Genomic DNA, 22,608 nt, shown 5'->3' on the forward strand with positions numbered 1-22,608 from the left:
AGGGTGGGGGCACGGAGGGAGGAAGGCCGGGAGCAAAGGGCAGGGGAGGCTGGCTCGTTCTCTGCAGACATCTGGCCCGATTTCCAAGCCCGGGTTATGTAACACCTGAGGAGAACTGGGCTCTCGTCACCCACACCTTTTCCCTTTCTGTGGAGCATTTCACAACTGCAGCTGCTTCTCAGAGGTCTATTTTGGGCGCTGTTTTCATTTGACCTATATTAAGCACAGTCACAAGGCAGAGGCAAGGTGCGGGGTGCAGGGTGGCCTGCCGGCTCTTTGTGCCGTTTTTAGTGTCTCGGGTGAGACAACCAGACAAGCTGGGGGCCCACAGCTCTCACTCCAGTGCAGGCCAGGCCTCTGCCCCATTTCACAATCCGAATTTTCCTCCCCCTGAGGCCCAGCTAAAAGATAATAGACCTTAGTCACTGCCACATTGGTCAGGGAGAAATTCAGTTTCCCTGAAGACCTAGAAGCTATAAGGCCAGGCCAGGTTGGGCCTATGAAGTGTGGTCTGTAGAGTTTAATTGGCCATCAAGCCCCTCCACTGGGAATTCCTTTCCCGAGTTAATAATTCAATCAGGGGGAGAGAAAGGGCTGCTGGGAGCTGCATGGTCCAGGTACTGTGCTCAGGTAGGTACTGTGCACAAGCAGGTACTGTGCACAATCAAAGTAGTACTGTGTACTACTCGGAGTTCCTTCTACATGAACTTTAAGGACCTGTGCATAAAATGACAAGGGAAATGACTCACCCACTAAGTGCCCCAATTACCCCTCTTCATCTGGGGCTATCTCCTGGATCAATGTTTTGTCCCTTGAGACTCTGTCCTCTCCCTAGACATCTCTTTCCAGGGCCTAAACATCTCCCCACGTACTGCTGACCCCAAAACCTACATCGTTGGCCCCTCCTCTCTCCCAAGAGAGTACCAAGTCCACATCTCCAGTTGTCTCCCTGGCACGCCACATGTGAAAGTCTCAAAGTGGAACTGCATGCTTCCTCCCCACGCAAGCCAGCCCTCTTCCCTCTGATGCTGCAGCTGGCGGGGCCCTTTCATCGGCCCCGCCCTGTTTCTACTTAGAAGCAGCAGAACGGGGTCTTCTCTAGGTAGCTGGGGAGATCCTGAAGTTGTATTTCCTTGGAACCCCCAGAAAAGACTGCAGGCTATGGGATAGGCTTTGGTGGGAGTTCGTCATGCATATCAAAACGGTCCCCTGACTCCCACCAGAGCTGGCTAGAGGCACCGCAGGAAGTGGAGGTGAGTCCCTGGGGAGTTGGTGCATGAGGTGTGTTTCATGTGACCCAACAGCTGGAGGCCTGAGGTGGCTGGGAGGGCCAGGGGACATAAACTAAAACGCAGAAGTGAGAGGAGATAAAAAGCACTAGAAAGGGCTAGAATGGCCAGGCATGGTGGCTCACACCTATAATCTCAGAACCTTGGTAGGCTGAAGCAGGCGGATTGCCTAAGGTCAGGAGTTTGAGACCAGCCTGGCCAACATAGCGAGACCCCATCTCTATACGATTAATTACTTTATTGATAGCTCCCACTTTTAAACTCAGTTTCCTCCTTCAGCTAATACAGTAATACTTCAATGAAGAACAAAAGCCTCCTTGTCCACTAACTATATGCCACACAAAGGTAAGAGCAATGACTTGCACCCTACACTTCTCAGCACCCAGCACTTGGCTGGAACACTTAGCTCAATAGCTACTTGTTGAAGCCCAGGTGCAGTGACTCATGCTTTTCTCATTAATTTGAGAGGCTAAAAGCAGGTGGATTGCTCAAACCCAATAGCTCAAGATCAGCCTGGGAAACATGGCAAAACCCCATCCCTACAAAAGCTAGCTGGGCATAGTGGGGCATGCCTGTAGTTTCAGCTACTTAGGAGGCTTAGATGGGAGAATTGCTTAAGCCTGGGAGGTGGAGGCTGCAGTGAGCCGAGATCACATCGCTGTACTCCAGCTTGGGTGACAAAACCAGACCCTGTCTCAAAAAAAAAAAAAAAAAAAAAAAAAAAAAAAAAAAAATTGTCGAAAGAACAAATTTGCAAAGAAGATTCTTGATCACTGAAAGCACCTTAAATGGTAGAACTGGTTAATTCCATCATGGTATAGCCATTAATCATAATATTAGGCAACTGTTAAAAAGGCATGCATAAAAAAATAGCTATAAAAACATTTGGGGGTCAGGCATGGTGGCTCACACCTGTAATCCCAGCAGTTTGTGAGGCCAAGACAGGCAGATCATTTGAGGTCAGGAGTTCAAGACCAGCCTGACCAACATGAAGAAACATGTCTCTACTAAAAATACAAAGAATTAGCCAGTCTTGGTGGTATATCACATAACCCAGCTGCTCAGGAGGCTAAAGCAGGAGAATTGCTTGAACCTAGGAGGCAGAGGTTGCAGTGAGCCGAGATTGTGCCATTGCACTCCAGCTCAGGCAACAAGAGTGAAACTCTGTCTCAAAAAAAAAAAAAAAAAAAAAGTGTGGGGACATATTGGGATATAGGACTATCAACTGCGTAGTAGATAATATTAGGGAATTTTTATTAATTTTCCTAAGTGTGACGGTGGTTTGCGGTTATATAGGCGAATTCATGTTAAAATATTTTTGGAGTAATGCCGGGAATAGTGGCTCAGGCCTGTAGTCCCAGCTACTGGGGAGGCTGGAGTGGGAGGATCACTTGAGCCCAGGAGTCCTGTGCTGACCAGGTGTCTGCACTAAGTTCCATATCAACGTGTGACAACCTGGGAGTGAGGGACCACCAGGTTACCTAAGGAGGAAAAACTCCCGTTTTGATCAGTAGTGGAATTGCACCTGTGAATAGCCACTGCACTCCAGCCTGGGCAACATAGCGAGACACCACCTTTAAAATAAGAAAAATATTTGCTTTTTAAATATTTTGAAACAAAAATATTAAAATAAAAAAACAGTATTTAGGAGAAAAGTGATGTGATGTCTAAAAGTTATTTTGAAAAGTTATGCCCCCCCCAAAATATCCCAAAACTTAACAATGGTGGTGGATAAAAAGTTATGGCTGAAAAAAAAATACTCAAAAACTGAACAATTGTTAAGTTTAGGTAAGGAGAATATCACTATTTATTGTACTTTTTTTGTTTGTTTTTCTGTATGTTTGCAAACATTTACAACAAGAAGTTAGAAAATAAAATGTATTTCATGTAACAAGAGGCTGGAAGAAAGAAAGAAAAATGTTTCTGTATTTATTTCCTTTCGAATACATTATAACTGCATGTTCATTGCCTGTTTTTACTTGCTAGAAATCATTTACGAGTAAATACCTGATAAATTAAAAAGCAAAAATCATATAAAAAGTGTACGATATGGCCAAGCATAGTGGCTCACGCCTGTAATCCCAGCACTTTGGGAGGCCAAGGCGGGTGGATCATGATATCTGGAGATCGAGACCATCCTGACCAGCATGGTGAAACCCCATGTCTACTAAAAGTAAAAAAAATTAGCTGAGTGTAGTGGCACACACCTGTAGTCCCAGCTTCTTGGGAGGCTGAGGCAGGAGAATCGCTTGAACCCAGGTGGCGGAGGTTGCAGTGAGCCGAGATCGTGCCACTGCACTCCAGCCTGGATGACAAAGAAAGACTGTCTCAAAAAAAAAAAAGGGTATGATATGCAAATAGAATAACGGAAAGCAACTGGCATTCAGAAGTTGAAATCACGTTTTTTTTTTTTAACTTCCTGTTATATTTTCTTATCTTTGAAAGGCTGTTAAAAGTTATGTACAGAAAGTAATTACCTGCATAACTTCCTTTATCTTATATATGGCCATGATATATACATGTATTTAAATCTTTATTAGAATCTTTTATGAATCAAGTTATTTTAACATATCAAGTTGTAACTTTGTGTTTCAACTTGGTTAAATTACATTTTCTTCTATCACTGACCTTTGGGATACAATAAAATAATTAAAATACTGTTCCTAACTTAAGAAAAAAAAATCCACCGTATCGGTTGCTTTAATGACATTTTACAAGGGAAATAAAAGATCTTTCCAAACATTTCTCTTTCTTCTTCCCTTCCTTTCTTCCTTTCAAATTAATTAATTTGTCTATTATTTTGGTAAACAAGTAAATCTGTGCTTCTTCTGAACGCTCCAATCTAAAAGTATTACATACTTATTGTAAAAATCCGGAAAATATAAAAATACATACAGAAAATTCTAAGACCCATAATTTTACCATCCAGAGATAACTACTGTTTATATCTTGCAATAGTTCTTTCTATCCTTTTTCTCACGTATGAATTTTTCTTGGTTTTTGTGTACAAGTATGTACCATGGATGAATGTGTGTGCATGCATGTACCACACACATGTACCACACACATTCTTATCGGATGGATATATCATTGTTTATTAAGCCATCTCCTCTTGCAGGACAGTTTATTTTTTTCTTCATTTTTCCCCCACTATCACTAGTGTTTATGAACGCCCTATTCATAAACCTTTTCCTGACTTCTGATTTTTTTCTTAGATTTTGTTATTAGAGTTTTCTTGGGTCAAAGTATAGGAATTCTTTTAAGCCTCTTAATGTATATGTAGAGCAGCAAATGTGAAAAGTTTTCCTCCACCCTATTAGGCTCAGTACTTGAGGCCTGTGAATTAAACTGACAAGTGACAGATTAATTGGAGGAAAAAATGTTTATTTATGCCAATAAAAGCAGCAGCATATACCATTTGATTAGTTTCCAGATATATTTTACTAACTTATACTCCTACTAAGCAGAAGGAGTATTATTATGTCTTTTTTTTTTTTTTTTTTTGAGACGGAGTTTCAGTCTTGTTGCCCAGGTTGGAGTGCAGTGGTGCAATTTCGGGTCATCACAACCTCCACCTCTCAGGTTCAAGCGATTCTCCTGCCTCAACCTCCCAAATAGCTGGGAATACAGGCATGTGCCACCACGCCAGGCTAATTCTGTATTTTTAGTAGAGACGGGGTTTCTCCATGTTGGTCAGGCTGGTCTTGAACACCCGACTTCAGGTGATCCATCCACCTTGGCCTCCCAAAGTGCTGGGATTACAGGCAAGAGCCACTGTGCCTGGCCGAGTATTATCACTCTTAAAAATCCTTACCAATTTGATAGGTTACAAATTAATCTAATTTTCACTTTTAAAATTACTAAGTGAGGCAAAACCTTTTTAAATGTTTATTTCTATTTCCTTTTTCATGAATTATAACTGCATGTTCATTGCCTACTTTTATTTCCTAGAAATCATTTACTAGTAATTTAAATCCTTCAGATTTTACATATTCAATTGTTATGTTACAATATTAATGAGAATAAACGGTAAAAAACTTGTGTATTTATCTTACCAGTGTGAAGAGAAATAAGAATTCATTAATCACCAAATTCCTTACTAATTTTGAAAAACAGAAGGGCCAGTTCATTTAATCAGGACAATTTTGATTGTTATGCTAGCTGTCTTCAAAGTAAAATTCTGAACGAATGTCCAATACCAAGTTTTTTTAAAAAACAAACTCTGTGGATATTTAAAATTAGAGCTCTAAATTCCAAGGAACCTAATCTTCTAACAGCTTTGTGTGGTGTCCCAAATACTTTAGAAATCCCAAATTACAACTTCGTGTTTCAACTTGATTACATTAAGGGCACCTCACTCCATAGCTGTGACCCAAAAACAATATTTTTAAATTTGCTCTCATCTCCTATATTTAACTTTCCCTTTCAGCCACAGCCAATCAAAAGAAAACGCCAAATTGCTTGGTGATGTTTCTTCTTCCAAGTATGATACGTTATCTGTTTGTAGAGATTTAAAGCAAAAGAATTTGTTCACAGCTTTTCCAATTTTAAACCACCAACTGATTTGTCTCTGAGATTTATACATGTATTTTCCAGAATTCTATTTCAGTACATATAAAAGGTCCGCTTGTCAGATTACATATTTTTCTCTTACGATCTCATTTCCTGTTGTAAAGCAAATTGTCAGTGCCTGGCACACCTGCCAAAACTCGTTCAAGAAACACTTACTGGCTGGAGTTGATTCAACCACCAGTAAGAGTGAAATGTCTCCTTATTTCTAGTTGTGGTGACAATTATTTTTAAACCTAGGCTAGATTTTATCAATATCTGATAGAAAGAGAGCTTGGATGAGTCTGGGGGAGCTACCCTCAACTCATTCCCGGTGTAGGACTCTCTCACCCTGGCTACCACTCTTCTTTACTTCAATGAAGCCCTGAGACATTCTCTCACCAGGGCAGGCCCCTCAAGACTGTTTTACATAGGCTGGTTTTGAGAGCTGGGTCTTTTGCCAACCAGATTCATTTGAATAAGCCACCAGGTCCCTGCCTTGAATTAGGGAATTCAGGAATTTGCAGCCAAGGCTAGTACAGGCTCCTTCTATTGGGTTTGAAAGAGGGCAGAGGTGGGAGGTGAGATGGGGTGAAGCTGAAAGGAACAGAGGTGGGTGCAGTCAGCTGCCATATCCCCCCTGACCTGCCCCTGAAGCAACTCAGTCTGTCCTCTGGGTGTGCAGAACGAGCAAGAGGCCTACTCCTGGCTGGCATGCTCTTACAGCAAAGTGCCAGCTTTTCCAGACGAGTTTAGGGCCTCAGCTTGGCCCTGAGCCCAGTCATCTGAGCACCAGCTGCAGTGGCGTCTTGCTGCTGCAGCCCGGGTGGCCCCATATCTGGGCCGCTTTACACTCAGGTGCAACTGGCCCCTCGTCCACTTGCTCTCTGACCCCAGGCGCCTTCACCAGGATCTTAAAGCCCTCAGTGTATGAATGGAGATGACCGTGCCAGAGAGGCTGAGCCCTGGGGCCTGCCAGGCACTTCAGCAGTAAACTAGAAGACAGAAGCCCTCCCTTGCTCCAGCGACCTCTGGCTCTGTCCTCCCACCATTCCAACTAACCCAAGTGCCGGAAGACGCAGAGGCCACTGGTTCAGTGCCACCATCCTACGCCATTAAGTAGCCAAGGAAGGGCCAGGGCAAGATGTCAGTGTGTTTTAAAACTCTTCTCCCTGTCTCCCTTTCCTCTTGCTGTCAGGGGATGCTGCTCTACCATCTCCTTCCACTAATCTTCTTGCCACTCCTCATTCTCAAATCTTTCTTGGCCAGGCAAAATGGCTCATGCCTGTAATCCTAGCGCTTTCGAAGGCCGAGGTTGGTGGATCACTTGACATCAGGAGTTCATGACCAGCTTGGTCAACATGGCGAAACCCCGTCTCTACTAAAAATACAAAAATTAGCTCAGCGTGATGGTGGGCACCTGTAACCCCAGCTACTCATAGGCAGTTAAGGCAGGAGAATCACTTGAACCTGGGAGGCGGAGGTTGCAGTGAGCAGAGGTCACGCCATTGGCAAGAGGATCACTTGAGCCCGTGGGGTTGAAGCTGCAGTGAGCTGATTGCACCACTGCACTCCAGCTTGAGTGTGACAGTGTGAGACTCGGTTACAAAAACAAACAAACGAACAAAAACCCACAAATCTTTCTTACATACTATCTTATTCCGTTCAGGCTGCTATAATAAAGTACCTTAAACTGGGTGATTATAAACAGAAATGTATTGCTCACAGTTTCAAAGGCTGGAAAGTCCAAGATCAAGGTGCCAGCTGATTTGGTGTCTGGTAAGGTCTGGTTTCCTATAGACGGTGCCGTTTTGCTGCTTCCTCTCATGGCAGAAGGGGCAAACAAGCTTCCTCAGGTCTCTGCCTCTTTAACAGGGGCACTAATCCCATTCCTGCAGGTGGATCCCTCATGACCTGATGACCTCCCCAAAGCCCCACCTCTTAATACCACCACATTGCAGATTCTGTTTCAAGATGTGAATTTGGGGAGCATGCACTCAGACTACAGCACCCAACAACATAGAAATGCCTGGCAAGCTCGACTTTAGCTTCTGTGTATACCCTAATTTCTGACAGAGGCACTGTCTTGAAGATGGGGAGGTGCCTCTGATGTTGGTTAGAAATTCTGGGGACCATGGTGGATTAACTCTACCTGCCATGTGTAACAGGGGAATATGACAACATGAAGATAAGTCTGCACCAATGTGTGACTATTTTTACCTTGATCCAGTGAAACAGAGTTCAAATCATTTATTTAAAATAAAAGGAGCAAGGCCAGGCACTGTAAGTGCTAAGATTACAGGCTCATGTAATCTGGGAAGCTGAGGTGGGAGGATCACTTGAGGCCAGGAGTTTGAGATATGGCTGGGCAACAAGGTGAGAGACCCATCTCAAGGGAAAAAATAATAGAAAAGAAAATCTGAGGCTGACAGTTCAGCCAGAGTAAAGCATGAGTGAAATGCGGAGAGTTTCTTCGTTTTGATGATGGTTATCATAACACAGGTTTTACTTTTCTACCCTTGAGGAAAAAAGATTTTGAGTGTGCAGAAGAAATAGAGGCATAACTTTTCTATCACTTAACCAGTTTCACATACTTTGGATGGTTCTGCTAAATATTCAGCAGTGTAACTTTTTTTTGAGATGGCGTTTCACTCTGTCACCCAGGCTAGAGTGCAGTAGCGCCATCTCAGCTCACTGCAACCTCTGCCTCCCAGGTTCAAGCAATTCTCCTGCCTCAGCCTCCCCAGTAACCAGGATTACAGGCGTGTGCCACCACACCTGGTTAATTTTGTGTTTTTAGTGGAGACAGGGTTTCACCATGTTGGCCAGGCTGGTCTCTAACTCCTGATCTCAAGTGGTCGACCTGCCCCAGCCTCCCAAGGTGCTGGGGTTACAGGCGTGAGCCACCGTGCCTGGCCAGCAGTGGAACTTTTTTTCTCAAATCTGAGTTCACCTGTTTCCAATTATACTGGGATGTTGAGGGTCCCCTTGTGGTATGCTTATTGCAGAGGAAGTACAGGAAGCCTATCCTGGTCAAGGACATGGCTAGAAAGTCTCTGAACTGGTGTGACCACCATAATCTAGAATCTTCTCACCAGTGGAGAACTCTGCTCCTGAATACCCAACAGTTAGAATGCTGCTTTCAGAGCAGCATGAAACATGCTTTTTTCTTTCTTCATTTTCTGCTTTTTTTTTTTTTTTCCTTTTTGAGACAGAGTCTCCCTCTGTCACCCAGGCTGGAGTGTAATGGTGTGTTCACAGCTCACTGCAGCCTCGACCTCCCGGGCTCAGGTGATTTTTGTATTTTTTGTAAAGGCAGAGTTTTGCCATGTTACCCAGGCTGGTCTCCAACTTCTGGTCTCAAGCAATCCTCCTGCCTCAGCCTCCCAAGTGCTGGCATTACAGGTGTGAGCCACCACACCAGCCCTCATTTTCTCCTTTCTAAATGTTCTATTGTGAACTTGTATAATCAGAAAAGATAAAATATAAGAAAGAATACATGAATGCCATATGCATGTTATACTTAGGTATTTTAGATATCTATCTATTGGTGGTGAAAATTTTTGTGGTTTTAAATTTTTTTTCTTGTATTCCACATTTTCTGTATTTATGAACATTTGTTAATGATAGAACCAGAAAAAGTTTGTAAATAAGATACTACCCAATTTATATAAACCAATTATAGATGGAGTAAAGATTTAAAAAGGAAAGTCAAAACTTGACATGTTTAAGAAAAAAATATAGAAAACGATATTTATCACCTTGGGATAGGGACAGGTTTTTCAATCAAGACATAAAATATAACCATCATGAAAGAAAACTTGATAAATTCAACTGTAGCATAATTAAGAATTTATGTTCAGGCAGGGTGTGGTGGCTCATGCCTGTAATCCCTGCACTTTGGGAGGCCAAGGTGGGCAGATCACGAAGTCAAGAGATCAAGATCATCCTGGCCAACATGGTGAAACCCCATCTCCACTAAAAATACAAAAATTAGCCAGGCGTGGTGGTGCGTGCCTGTAGTCCCAGCTACTCAGGAGGCTGAGGCAGGAGAATTGCTTCAACCTGGAAGGCGGAGGTTGCAGTGAACCAAGATCATGCCATTGCACTCCAGCCTGATGACAGAGCCAGACTTTGTCTAAAAAAAAAAAAAAAGAATTTATGTTCATCAAAAGACATGATAAAGAAAGTGATATCCCTGGAGAAGATATTATTCATACATATAATTAGAAAAAGATTAGTCCTAGAATATATAAATAACCCTGACGAATCAGTGATATTTTAAAAATGACAAAATGTACAAAAAATGGGCACAGGACACGAATAGGTATCACACAGAAGAAGAAACACAAATATATTAAAACACATGAAAATATCCGCTCAACCTTGTTAGCAATCAGAGGAACACACAATATCACAACTGAGGTGCCATTCTGTACCCAACAGAGAGGGCAAAGTTGACATCTGAAAAGTCAAGGGGAGGTAAGAATGTGCTGTTATAAACTGCTGGTGTTCTAGCTGCTTTATACTCGAGTGTGAAAACACTTGAGTATTAGCTAATACAGTTGATCATATGCCTACCTTGTAACCCAGCAATTACAATTCTAGGTATTTATCGAATGAGAAAGGCTTTAACACGTGTACTTGAAGACAAGCGCAAGAATATTCAAAGAGGCCGGGTTGGCCGGGCGTGGTGGCTCAAGCCTGTAATCCCAGCACTTTGGGAGGCCGAGGCGGGTAGATCACAAGGTCAAGAGATCGAGACCATCCTGGTCAACATGGTGAAACCCCGTCTCTACTAAAAATACAAAAAAAATTAGCTGGGCATGGTGGTGCGTGCCTGTAATCCCAGCTACTCAGGAGGCTGAGGCAGGAGAATTGCTTGAACCCAGGAGGCGGAGGTTGCGGTGAGCCGAGATCGCGCCATTGCACTCCAGCCTGGGTAACAAGAGCGAAACTCCGTCTCAAAAAAAAAAGAAAAAAAAAAAAGAGGCCGGGCGCCATGGCTCATGCCTGTAATCCCAGAACTTTGGGGAGTCAAGGCAGGTAGATCACCTAGAGTCAAGAGTTCAAGACCAGCCTGGCCAACATGGTGAAACTTCGTCTCTAGTAAAAATATAAAAATTAGCTGGGCATGGTGGCAGGCACCTGTAATCCCGGCTACTCAGGAGGCTGAGGTAGGAAAATTGCTTGAACCCAGGAGGTGAAGTTTGCAGTGAGCCGAGATCATGCCATTGCACTCCAGCATGGGCAACAGAGTAAAACTCCTTCTCAAAAAACAAAACAAAAAGCAAGCAAGCAAACAAAAAACTCAAAAAGAATATTCAAAGAAGCAGTTGTCAGCAAAAACTGGACAGCAGAAGACTATGCTGTCACCACAAAATCTTTTTTTGTTTTTTTCTTTCGAGACAGAGTTTTGTTCTGTCACCCAGGCTGGAGTGCAATGGTGCAATCACAGCTCACTGCAGCTTCAGCCTCACGGGCTCAAGTGGTCCTCCCACCTCAGCCCCCTAAGCAGCTAGGACTACAGGCATGGGCCACCACGCTTGGCTAATTTTTATTTTTTGTATAAATGGGGTCTCACTATGTTGCCCAGGTTGGCCTTGAACTCCCAGGCTCATGTGATCCTCCCTACTTCACCTCCCAAGGTGGTGGGATTACCCAAGGCATGAGCCACTGCACCCAGTGCCATGGAATCTTACACTGCAATGGGAATGAAGCCACCACAGCTACTCATATCAATGTGACCAGCTTTTAGTAATGCAAGGCTGAGTGCAAAAAAAAAACAGCCCCAAAAGCTGTTGTACATATAGTATAATACAGTTTCTTAAAACTTAAAAACAAGCCGACCTAAAGAGTATATGACTTTGGGGTGCCCACATAATATGATATAAAATATCTTCAAAGAAGATATCACCATCAAATAAATGACAAGCACAAAATACAGAACAGGGGCTGCCTCTGTTGGCGAGGTCGGAGGGAGGGATCGGAAGTCACCCCACAGGGGTAGCTTCAACCACGCAGTGTATTGACTGTGTAATACGTGTAAAGTTTCATGGTTGGTTGGGTCTTTATTGTGTCTTATGACTTAGATATGTGTATTGTGCACCGTATATTACATCATTTAAATATGTTAATGACTATGGCAGAAGGAAACATGAGACATATTCAAAACGTGGAAGTGGAGCATTTTCAACTTAAACCCAGACAGACAGACTTGAGATTCCAGACTCTTAAACCCACCTGATCATGATATGTGTTGTCTTTTTAAGGGTGTTTCTGGCCAAGCATGGTGGCTCATGCCTGGAATCCCAGCACAGCACTTTGGGAGGCCGAAGTGGACAGATCACCTGAGGTCAGGAGTTCGAGACCAGCCTGGCCAACATGGCAAAACCACATCTCTACTAAAAATACAAAAATTAACTGAGTGTCATGGCCCATGCCTGTAATCCCAGCAATTCAGGAGGCTGAGGCAGGAGAATTGCCTGAACCTGGGAGGCACTGGTTACAGTGAGCCAAGATCGCACCATTACACTCCAACCTGGGCAACAGAGCAAGACTCCATCTCAAAAATAAAATAAAATAAAATAAAAAGTGTTTCCAATTTAGAAAAAAAAAAATCTGTTACAGTCATTGCTATAGAATCAGAGACCCAGACTCATTTTCTAACCCCCAACCCCTTACTCCTTTGATCTTCCCAAATGATCTTGGTTAACATGGGTGGGGTGCGGCTAAGAGGGAGGAAGGTGCGACAGAGGGCTGGAAGCACATGCTTTTCCAGCATTCCCTACAGAACACTCCCAGCCAGACCTGCCCAACCTGAAAGTAGAGGATTGACCAGACCTCAGGGTGTGTCTTCACAGACACTCCAACGCCCCTGACCTGGCCAGCTGTTCCTCTGCCTGGAGTCACTTTTCAGGCCGCCTGGAGTCACTCTTCAGGCTGGAGTTACACATAAGGGCATTGTTTCATTGCGATTTTTTTTTTTTTTTTTTTGAGAGGGAGTCTAGCTCTGTCACTGAGACTGGAGTGCAGTGGCACAATCATGGCTCACTGCCACCTCCACCTCCCGGGTTTAAGCAATTCTCTTGACCTAGCTTCCCAAGGAGCTGGGATTACAGGCGCCCACCACCGCACCCCACTAATTTTAGTATTTTTATAGAGACGGGGTTTCACTGTGTTGGCCAGGCTGGCCTCGAGCTCCTGACATTGTGATCCGCCTGTCTGGGCCTCTCAAAGTGCTGAGATTACAAGCGTGAGCCACCGCGCCTGGCCAGAGCATTGTTCCTAGAACCCACTCAGGATCTCCTCTGACCTACCCACCAGTGCACCCACAGGGGTCAGTCCAGCAGGTGGCACAAAGCCCTTCTAAACAGAGGCGCTAGCGGTGCCAGGGCGAGGCTGGGACCCCTCAAGCCTGGGAGGCTGGAAGGAGGAAGGAGGTCAAGGACAATTAGGTGAGCAGTGGGAAAAGCAGTTGCCTTCTAGAGGAGTGGAGAACCACGGGTCTCTGCCAGTGACTACAGCGAACATCAGAGACCCATGGGAGGGGACGCTGCGAGGATGGTGGACTCTCTCTCCTCTCCCTCCTTCTCTCCCTCTCTCTCACTCTTTCTCTCTCCCTCTCCCCCTCTTTCATATTTCACTGATGAGGTACCTGGTAGGGGGTTGCCAGGAAATGGCACTCTGGAAATGAATCCAGGTCTTCAATTTCCAGTCCAGCACATTGCTTTTTTTTTTTTTTTTTTTTTAATGAGACCGGGTCTCACTCTTTTCATCCAGGCTGGAGTGCAGTGCCTCACTGCAGCCTCAACTTCCTGGATTCAGGTGATTCTCCCACCTCAGCCTCCCAGATAGCTGGGACTACAGTCATGGGCTACCATGCCTGGCTAATTTTTTGCATTTTTTGTAGAGATGGGGTTTTGCCATGTTGCCCAGACTGGTCTTGAACTCCTGGGCTCAAAGGGTCCACCCACTTCAGCCTCCCAAAGTGCTTGGATGGCAGGTGTGAGCCACTGCACCTGGCACCCCGTGCACTGTTATGGCAATTTTCCTTCTCTCTTCTCTTCTCCAGAATTCTATCCAGCGCCAGCGCCTCACAATGTATTGAAAATGGAGAAAGAACAGAGCTCCCGCCATCTGGAGTGAAACGGAGGCACGATCAACCCAGTGCACAGGTCCTTAGCATTCCAAAGCGGAAGCTATCAAACGTATAGGACTCACAAAAATATAAAGGAAACTAAGATTCAGAAATCCGCTCCAAGCAGCACAGTGGCTAGTCTAGATTTTACACTAGGTCACTCCTGCTTCATGTGTGTCCTGGCGGACCAGCCCCGGATGTCTGGCCTCTGAGAGCTGATAGCTTTTCTGTTGTTTTCCACCTGCGTGCAGGTGAGCAAAAGCGAGAACAAAGTCTCCTCCCATCGACCAGCAACCACCCCTACCTTGCTTCTTCACGGCCTTCCCTCTCCCCAGCCACCGTGGCCTCTAGCTTGGGTAGCCAGAATTAATTACCAGTGGGGCTGAAGCCATAGCTTGTTCCCTGGCTGCAGGCCAGGCTCTCAAGATGTGCGTCAGAAACGCCAGTGAGTGAAATTCCAAAGCAGTGTGAGTCACCGGGGCTGAGAAGGACCGGCCAGGATAATAAGAGCTCAAGGTGGACAGAACAGGGCCCTGAGGGCCAGAGGCTGCGCCAGGCATCAACAGTGCTCACCTGGCCGAAGACGGAGCAGGGCCTGCCGTCTAAGTGGTTTATCTCTGGGCTCTGCACAGCCCTGGAGGAGGAGGGAACTGACAAGGAACCCAGGCCCCTGGTCACACCCTGCGATGCAGGAATCATGTCCCTCCCCTGCCTTCCCATAAGCTGGACTTTGGATCCCAGCCCTTAAAACTCTTGTGTTGTTTCTTCCCACAGACCTGGCCCAGGACACTGCTTCAGGACAGAGAATAGTGAAAGGCCAGCGGAGCCCCAGAGGTGAGGTGGCAGGTAAGGCTACAATCCTTGGGCCCTCGCTCTGTGCCCAGGGAAAAGAGGAAGCTCCAAGTCCTGGCTTCTCTAACCTATCTTCACCTGGTCACTCACAGCACTGCACAATTTCCACTTCTCAGAATGAGATCTCTTCCAATGGAGGGGCGTGTGACGGCAGTATGAGGGCTGGGTGCGATCAGCAACCAGGCATCTTACCCGTCAAGGCCCAGCAGCAAACTGGGGCAGCCAGAGCTGGGCCAGGACGCGGAGGGCTTCCTCCCATCATGAGGGTGTCCAGGAGGAGTCTCTGCAGTCGCCATGTGCCAGCAACAGGCCTGGATGCCACTTTCTCCTTGCGAGCCTGGCCAGGACAGAAGGGAAGGCCCCCGAAATCAAGTAGATGACACTGCACCCCACCCCCCGTAACCCACTCAATTCTCTCCACCAGAGGGACCACTGGCCAAGAGGAGCACAGGAACAGCTTGTGACACAGGGCCATCTCTGCCCTCATGCCTACGCTATCTCCTGCCCCTCCCCAGCTGAAGAGTGCTCTCCAGCATCTCTGTTGTCCTGCTGCTCCTTCCCCCTTTTCTCTTTTCTTTTCTTTTCTTTTTTTCTTTTTTTTTTTTTTTTTAATTGAAATGGAGTCTCCCTCTGTCAGGCACATCACAGTGCAATAGTGCGATCTGGTTCACTGCAGCCTCTGCCTCCTGGGTTCAAGTGATTCTGCTGTCTCAGCCTCCCAAGTAGCTGGGATTACAGGTGTGTGCCACCGTGCCAGGGTAATTTTTGTGTTTTTAGTAGAGACAGGGTTTCATCATGTTGGCCAGGCTGGTCTTGAACTCCTGACCTCAGGCAATCCACCGGCCTCGGCCTCCTAAAGTGTTGGGATTACAGGCGTGAGCCATGTATCTAGCCATATTTCCACATTCTTAACTCCCTACTGGGCAAGGATGGTCCCCTGGGGTGGCTGTGGACAGGGTAGGGCTCTGGGGCTAGTTTCAGCTGAGATCTTCCTGCTTCTCTGTTCTGTCTCTCTAACACATCTTAGGATGACATCATGCCATCAGAATATCAGAACCTAGGGCTCATCTAAGGAAACTGCCGAGGTTCAGGCAAACAAGAGGAAACTGAAGGCCAGAGGTCAAATCTGGCATCAGAACTGGAGCACAGGGGTCTGTCGCAACTGCAAACTAGTCGTGACTTTGTGTAGACCTCAGTTTGCTCAACTGTAAGATAAAGAGGGTGATTTTGACATAAATGAAGAATAACGGGCTAGGCACGAGGGCTCAGGGCTGTGCTGTGCTGAGCCAGCCACCTGCTGAGAACCCTCACCCTGCCCACCTGCTTTCCAGCCCTGACAATTCACATCCCCTCTCAGAGCTTCGGTTTCCTTCTCTGCCAAGTGGCGATAAGAATAGTTCCTCCATCTCATGGGATTGTTTTGAAATTTAAATAAAGCAGTACATGCAGCACAACCCCGGACATGACATAAACACTCAACAAGGTATTTAGAATTATTATTATTAAACTCAGCTCCTTGACCACAGGGTAGTGTATCATCATTTTATCATCCTCACCATCTCTTGCACAGGGTCTGGCACTAGCAAGAATTTACCATGTATTTGATAAATGAAAAAAAGAGTTTACCATGTATTATTTGATAAATGAAAAAAGGAAAGGATCAATGAAGGGAGACCAAAGGAGCCTCACATTTTCCAGAGAAAAGGGGAAGCCAAGTTAAGCAAGGGGACTCGGGGTGCTGCACAGACAAGTCAGGTGTATTCTGTCCCGGAAGGGCTGCTGGTGCCCCCATGCCACCTTTGCCCTCCATAACCGCACCCCCCACCACCACCTTGCGGGCCTGGAGCTGGGAGGCAGCCTGCAGGCAGGCCATTGTGGCTGGACCTTGGACTTGACACCTCTCAGTCCCCAGCTCTCTGGGCATCAGTTCTGCATCTGTGAAGGGATGGCCGCTGTGAAGCTTTGCAGAGGTGGCGATGCATGAGTCTCCTCTAGGGAGACTCTCTTCTCCAGCCAGGCTTCCAGCAGCAGCTGCCAGGGGGCTCTCTGCCGGCGCCTCCCAGAAGGAGGAGGAAGAGAGGGTGGGTTGGGAGGAAGATTATGTGACTCAGAATCAATGTTTCCAGGCATATGGTGAGGCACAGACAACCAGAAGGTTGAGGTGTGTGTTTAGTGGTCTTTGAGGGACCCTGAACCATGTGTCCTGTGGTCCCTGCCACTCAGCCGAGGCCCCTGCATCCCAGGCCATCTGGGGTCCAGCCTGTTCCACAGAAAGCTTCCAGCTCAGCATCGGCTCCTTCCCCTCCGGAACCTGTGCCAGCTGCCCGTGGTCTGGCCTGCCTGCCTGCCTCCCCGCACCTCACTTCATGCCTCGTGGAAGGGTCAGAAACTGTGTCAGGGGGAATAGCCATGTCCTGCAGAACAATGCTTTGGCTGTGACGAGTCAGAATGGACTCTCAGTATTCTCCACCCAAGCCCTTTTTCTCTTCTTAGCTTAAAAATGATCACTCTGGAGGGGGTGGGATTCCCCTTGGTGAGCTCAGAGGTGGCTGCTAACTTGGGCAGATGGGAGCCTGAGAGAGGGCTGTGGGTCCAGAGAAGACCAGAGGCCACGCAGCCACCCTGTGGGTTTTCCATCACTGTCACCACCTCAGGAAACTTCTGGCCAGCATTCCCTGTCCTCATCCACTCAGGGCCCATCCAGGCTTGAATACTGCCCACCAAGGCCCCTGGGGATCTGGTTGTCCTAGCCTGCTCATTTGTAAGCTGTCCAAGCCAGAGCCACGTGTATTTATTTTTATAGAAATCTCTGCTCAGGAAGTGGGGAAAGGATAGGACAGATAAACAAAAGGGAAGAAGAGAAGAGAGGAGGGAAGGAGGGGGAAAGGGACCTGCGAAGATGGGCTAGAGGGGTCTTCCAGGGATGAATGAGTCTGGTGGAGAACACAGAGCCCTGAAGGGTTGAGGAGTGTTCTCTTCTTCCAGCTATAAAAAGTCAGGGCCAGAGACTCCTCAGGTATCATCCAGGCCAATGACCTGTTTTCCTGAAGACCCCACAGGGACAGGAACTCAGCTCCTGACTCCACTCAAGGGTTTTGACACCATTCTCTGGCTTGTGTTGTCATTTGGGGATCCATGTACCCAGAAGGCAGAGGGTACGGGGGATAGCTCGTCAGGGTCCAGCCTGGAACTCTGCAAGAGTAACGCAGAACACAGACAAGAACCACAGCCCCTCCCAGGTGGCCCCTGGTAATCCTTTAAGCTGGATCTAAAGCAACTACAACCCTAAACTCATTTCTAGTTACTGACATCCAGCAATGACCAAGGGAAGGGTCAAAGTTCAAGTTTAGCTGACCTTGATAAGAATTCCAAGTGTTTACTACACAGATTCTGCACCCTCAGTCAGATAACTTCATTGAAACCAGCCTCATCGCAATATGATCATGTTTTGACGGAGCCTGTTCTGTTCCACGTACTCCTTTATCTGGAAGCAGTAAACAAGAATACGCATGCGCAGTGGATCACTTATGAAGGTCAACAAATAACTTTCTCATCCCTGACATCAACTGTTATCCCTGTGAGCAGAACCAACTACAGAGGGAGAGAGGTGGATCAGAGGAGGAGAGACAGGCGGCTCCTGGACACATACTCCCTCTGCCCCCTCTAAATACTGCAGCCACATGGAAACCCATGGGGAACAGTTGGGGCTTTTTATAATCTTTATTTGTTAACAGTTCAGGCTATTTTTTTCCCATGCTGCAAGAGATGCTAATGCCTCATGAAGAAGTTGTGAAAAAAAACAAGTTTATTTTGGGGTGACCAGCCTCCTCAAAGCTTCTCACTCCCAGCTCTGCAGGGCTTAAGGAATGGGGCCTGCCCTCTCTCAGGAGGTCTGCAGCTTGGTCAAGGCAAAGGATTCTTAGACCTGGAAGCCCCAGCTGCAGTCTGCATTTTTGTCTTCCTCCTATACCTTCTCTGCCCAGAAGGTAAGGTGGAAGTCACAGGATCTAGCTGCTTTCATGCAGGTCTGCCTGATGGTAGCTTCCAGGCCCCGTCCTGAGATATCTCCATCCCGGGGACTCGGAGTGGCTCAGCGATCATTGATATATACCATGCATTTCCTTTGTATGCATTGTTGCATGACATTAAGGGTGGTACTTGGAACTCTTGAAAGACACAAACCAGGCCGGGCATAGTGGCTCATGCCTGTAATCCCAGCACTTTGGGAGGCCGAGGTGGGAGAATCACTAGGTCAGGAGATCGAGACCATCCTGACCATGGTGAAAGCACGTCTCTACTAAAATACAAACAATTAGCCGGGCATGGTGGCAGGTGCCTGTAGTCCCAGCTACTCAGGAGGCTGAGGCAGGGGAATCGCTTGAACCCAGGAGATGGAGGTTGCAGTGAACCAAGATCGTGCCACTGCACTCCAGGCTGGTGACAGAGCAACACTGTCTCAAAAAAAAAAAAAAAAAAAAAAAAAAAAAAAAAAAAGACACAAACCAATGCCCCAATTTCTTTACTGAAGGGGGAGATGCTTCAGAGATGCAGTAAACGTTTCATGCAGGCCTTGGCCAGCCATGACTTTCTGGGAGGCAGGGCCAGTGTAGGGAGGACTGGGGGAATGGGCACAGGAGTCTGTGTGCCAACACCTCTGTCAGCGGGGACTAGGCGTAGCCTGGCCAGACCGGACTGGAAATGGATTCTTCAGGTCCTGCTTGGAGCAGCTCTAGCGGGTGCATGCAGGCTGAGAGGCTGGCCAGCCGGGAGGACTTCACTATAAGATCTCCCTGTCCCGGCCTTCATTTTTCTGGGAGACCCACAGGGCACTAGAGCTAAGGTGGGCATGGGATTTTTTTTTTCTTTCTTTTTTGGGGGGGGGAAATGGGTTCTTGCTCTGCTACCCAAGCTGCAGTGCAGTGGTGAGATCATAGAGTATTGCAGCCTTGAACTCCTGGGCTCAAGTGATCCTCCCGCCTCAGCCTCCAGAGCAGCTGGGACTACAGGCATGCACTACTGCGTCTGGTTCTACATGGGATTTTTTGACCTCGGGGGATTAGACTCTTGCCCTCTGTGCCGTCTGTCCTCCACACAAGGCCGAGATGGCAGGGGCACAAATGGGAGGTGGCTCCCCCTTTACCCAGGGCATGGGGCTTAGGTCTGTGAGGGGGAGGAGGCAGAAGTGGAGAAGTTAGAAGAGTCTCAGTGCTGGAAGGGACAGGAAGAAGGTCATGCAACCATCCCTGTCTTCAGGTAAGAGATAATGTTATCTCCCGCAATGGGAGACCAGAGAGATTAAGGTTCTTGCCCAAAGTCATACAGCCACTTCCAAGGCTGCCACCGAGTTCAGTGGCTGCTCCTGTGCCTTGGTTTCCATTCCCTCCTGGAAGCTGCCTCTTCTTGTGGCTTCTCTGGCTTCCCTGTCCCCGAGGGGGTTGTCACAGAAGTGCCCTTCCATCTCCCTGAACCACACAGTGCCAACAGCCTCCAGAGCTGCCTGCCTGGCCTTACTCATCTCTTCCTTGATCACTCCCAATCTCTCCTGAAATTCTAGACTTTTCGTTGGCTAAACTGGTCCCAAGACTGTGACTGACCATTTAAAGAAACTGAAGGTGGGGACGATTGCAGAATTAGATTCTCTTTCTGTCTCTTACCATGTGTTTAAACCTCACTCTCTCTCCAAAAAATACCTCTCTCCTTCCATTCTCAGCCATTGTGGCCATCAGCTGATCTTTTTCTGAGTCCTAATTTGGGTCAGGAGATGTTTCAATGAAAAGAATGACCAAGAAAATACAGACCTTCCATGCCAGGCACGCATAGAGGATGTCAGGGTCAGAATGAGTCTTGGAGCCCACCTAACCTGGCCCTTGTCCATGAGAAAGTGAGGCCCAGAGAGGGCACGAAATGATCCGGTGTCATGCAGTTTCGTGCAGGCAGAACCCAGGCACCAACGCACGACTGACCACTCCTTTCCAAATCGCCAGACCAGCTCAGAATGCACAAATGCCTGCGGCACGTGATGCACCAGGACCCCAGTTTCAGCCTCTCATCTAGTCCCTTGACTCCCTGGGGTGGCCTTTGTCTTAGCCCCCAGGCTGGGGTCTCACCCATGGCTGGGCCCAGATAGCAGGGGCCACTCTCTCGTCTTGAGTAGAGCCCTCCATCTGAGCTGAACGACCTTGGAGTGATTTGCAATGTGCTCATTCCCTTTCTTCCCTCTGTCTTTCCTGCACCGCCCCATCCACTCCCGTCCCTGCCAACCAGGAGCCTGGAGCCAACACAGAGCAATGCAAGCCTGGAGGAAAGGGCAGGATGGCCCCTGGAAGACCCCTTCGGATAGCATGTGAGTAGCTACTGTGTACCATCCTCTCTCTTCTCATTCATTCATCCGTGAGCTTTTACGGAGCATCTCCCAAATGTCTGTGGAAGCACTAGACTGCAGGCACTAGACTGGCATAAAAAATACTTTTTTTTTTTTTTGAAACAGAGTCTCACTCTTCAGCCATTGCACCAGTGTGCAGTGGTGCAATCTTGGCTCATTGCAACCTCCACCTCCCAGGTTCAAGCTAGTCTCCTGCTTCAGCCTCCAGAGTAACTGGGATTACAGGCACAGGCCACCACGCTCAGCTAATTTTTGTATTTTTAGTAGAGAGGGGGCTTCACTTTGTTGGCCAGGATGGTCATGAATGTCTGACCTCAAGTGATTCCCCCACCTTTGCCTCCCAAAGTGCTGAGATTACAGGTGTGAGCCACAGCGCCAAGTCAAAAATACCTTTTGAATAAGCATTATCTTTTTTAAAAAATTAAAAAAAATTTTTTTTTAAAAATAGAGACAGGGTCTCACTACATTGCCCAGGCTGGTCTCCAACTCCTGGGCTCAAACTATTCTCCCACCTCAGCCTCCCAAAGTGCTGGGATTACAGGCCTGAGCCACCCACCTGGCCTAAACCAGCATCAGCATGCTGCTTCCTGGGCTGTGAGTAGGCGCCTTAACTGGGGAAAGAGACACCTCCATGCTGGCTCTTAGGAAAGCTCTCCCCTGCCAATCCCAGAGAATTCTCAGTACGGTCAAGGATAAAGAAAAACCCAACGATAGAGTCGTATGATTGGTATTATTAGGGGAGCACAACAGGAAACGTATACTTTATCAGGTTTAAGAAAGTATTCATGGAAGGCTTCCTGGAGGAAGTGATATCTAGGCTGACACTTAAATGATGAGTATGAATTTATCTGGTGAAAGGAGTAGAAATAGAAAGAGTAGGCTGGGCCTGGTGGCTCACGCCTGTAATCCCAGCACTTTGAGAGGCCATGGCAGGCAGATCACCAGAGGACAGGAGTTTGAGACCAGCCTGAACAATATGGTGAAACTATGTCTCTACTAAAAATATAAAAATTAGCCAGGCGTGGTGGCACACACTCGTAGTCTCAGCTACTCCGGAGGCTGAGGCAGAAGAATCACTTGAACCCAGGAGGTGGAGGTCGCAGTGAGCTGATATTGTGCTACTGCACTCCAGCCTGGGCTACAGAGTGAGACTCCATTTGAAAAAAAAAAAAAAAAAAAAAAAGTTCAGGCTGAGAGAACTGCTTGTGCAAAGTCCCAGAAGCTTCCTGTCTCCTTGTGAGGACCCGATGGTGTCCCTTAAGCCGTGGACAGGGAGGCTGAGCGACTCTAGGCTTTCCAGCTCCAGCTCCTTCACCCTGCGGGGGCTCTGCATCCTGAAATGCCTCTACCTTTGCTCAGGCTGGTTCTGAACTTTACCCCAACTGCAGGGTAGGGAC

At 47.1% G+C, this 22,608-nt stretch overlaps 1 protein-coding gene across 2 annotated transcripts in view; it reads right to left on the minus strand.

Moving 5' to 3' along the window:
- The window catches only part of PEBP4 (phosphatidylethanolamine binding protein 4), a 288,994-nt gene that overhangs the window by 262,747 nt on the left and 3,639 nt on the right, over positions 1-22,608 (minus strand). For both annotated transcript variants that reach the window (XM_074384057.1, XM_074384056.1), the window contains one exon: positions 15,022-15,166. The gene's annotated coding sequence lies outside the window, so the exon portion shown is untranslated. The remainder of the gene's footprint in view (positions 1-15,021; positions 15,167-22,608) is intronic.

The sequence above is a fragment of the Saimiri boliviensis genome, chromosome 13 (assembly GCF_048565385.1).
Source record: "Saimiri boliviensis isolate mSaiBol1 chromosome 13, mSaiBol1.pri, whole genome shotgun sequence".
Classification (NCBI taxonomy): Eukaryota; Metazoa; Chordata; class Mammalia; order Primates; family Cebidae; genus Saimiri; species Saimiri boliviensis.